Source organism: Lagopus muta, chromosome 4, assembly GCF_023343835.1.
Source record: "Lagopus muta isolate bLagMut1 chromosome 4, bLagMut1 primary, whole genome shotgun sequence".
NCBI classification, from domain to species: Eukaryota; Metazoa; Chordata; class Aves; order Galliformes; family Phasianidae; genus Lagopus; species Lagopus muta.
The window spans coordinates 5,904,527-5,906,831 of NC_064436.1; positions in this window are offsets into that span (position 1 = coordinate 5,904,527).

Sequence of the window (2,305 nt, forward strand, 5' to 3'; positions counted from 1 at the left end):
CAAATGCATATGGCATTGCTCTGTTGCCAAACTTGCCTCTCATATTAGAGAGGAGATGGGAGGTAAGGACAGCCAAAGGACATTCACTTCCCCACCTGCTGAAGCCCCGTCATGGCTTCCACTGGATTGAGTCATCAATGCATAATCCCAGAATGGTTTGGAAGGGACCTTTAAAACCATCTAGTTCAAGCCCCCTGCTATAGACAAAGACACCTCCCAACTGACCAAGCTGCTCAAAGTCGGACCTTGAAGGGGCATCCACACCCTCACCAGACAACCTGCTTCAGTGTCTCACCACCCTCAAAGTAAAAAACTGCTTCAACACCTAGTCTAAATCTACCTTCTTCCAGTTTAAAAGCATTTCCCCTCATCCTGTTGCTACATGCCCTTACATTAAGTACCTCCCCAGCTTTCTCTTAAGCTCCCTTCAGGACCTACAAGGCTGCTATAAGGTCTCCTCAGAGCCTTTTCTTCTACAGGCTGAACAGCCCCAGCTTACTCAGCTGGTCCTCACAGGGGTGCTCCAGCCCTCTGATCACCATCGTGGCCCTCCTCAGGAGCTGTTTAACAGCTCTATGTTCTTCTTCTGCTCAGAGTCCCAGAACTGGACACATCTAGTTCTGTAATTAGCTGAACTCCCTCCTCGTATTGTATGCCAGCTATCAGTATTTCACAAGAGCACATTTTCTGTGTGCATTTTTATGCCTTGTAGCTCCTGGCCACTTCAGTCATACACACAAGCAGATTATAACACTGTAATCCTGTAAATTTAATCAATTTTGCATTGTACTGAAGATTAACATTATTACACTTTAATTACAGCACAAAAATGTGTGTAAAATTAGAGAGTGGAAAGGCTTGAAGTGTTCTTAAACTCTTATTGCAGTCTGAACATATGCATCATCAGGAGACTCAATCTTTGTATGTTTAGTCACCCAATCAGCCACCTCAGATTCTTCACAAATATCTTAGTTTAGTTGCAAAACGGGACTTCAACCCCCAGCCATCCTTATATGGCTCAAAACACACAGATTAAAGCAGTTGATTTGATTATACTACAGAAAAAGATCCAAGGCAGCTCTAATGCTAAAGCAAAGGTATACTTTTATGGAGATTGCTTCACAGGCATGCACTTTCTATGGAACTCATCAACCTATGTGTAAGGACTGACCTGATCTCACATCTAACATACACTGACATGCACAAACCTGCCTTAAAAATCAATGCCACAGAATGCACAAAACACATGTATAGCTCTGAATGATCAGGAGAGCTAGTAACATCTTACCAGGCCTGAGAAGTACAATTGTCATTCTTTCTATAACAAAATTGTCAATTGCAGGAAAAAAATATTCAGCCTTTAATTAGTGTTGCATAGCATTCGATGGATGTAATAATAAAGCCAAAAAAGTGGAATTCACATAACTCAGATTTTGAGCTATAATTACTGCCCAACTATTGCCATCCCAGTACTACTGCAATAAAATTAATTCCCCACTAACACCTTCATTTCAAGCTGTACTAAAGGAAATCAACTTTCCTTGTATATCAATTTCATATTCGTACTTTTTGAGGAAACTTAATTTTCTCAGCACTTAGGCATAGTAATAGCTATTATTAACATGGAAAAAAAAAAGCAATGAAAAACAGATTCTGCCCCAGATTGATTCTTAATAGCAAGGTGATAGAATTTTTTTATTTTTATCTTTTTACTTTTGCAGGATCTTACTAATTTTAACTTATAGGAGAACATCAAGCAAGATTTTCAACTACAGAGAGGTTTGAGGACCTGCCCTAGGTGTTGCAGGGAACACAGTATTTTTCTAAGCACGCAAGGTAAAAGTACGTATTTGACTAAGTAGTGCACTGTGTAGAAGAAAAGAGACAAGAGCTAAACCAGATCCCATCTGAAATGTAAATAATTAACAACAAGCCCTTGCTGTAGGAGAACATTTCATTCTGCGTCTAGCTGAATTCTGATTTTTCAAATCAACACAGCAGAGCAAAGGGTGTTGTGCTAATGACTCTATTTACTCACGCTACAATCATATTTATTCACAGAAGATTAATGACTAAGTACACAAGGAACCCACAAAACCTGAGGATACGCAGTACCAAGCACTGCTCCTGCTCCATGGTCACCTTGGAGCCCAAAGAGCTTGGCAGCAGTTGCATCGCATGATTTCTCTTACTTCTCTAAAATACAGTAAGAGTTCACTGCAATAATTTAGTTTACCAAACCATTAGCTTTATTTTAGGAAAGTTACTATTTTCATCTCAACAGAACTTGAAGCCTTGCATCACA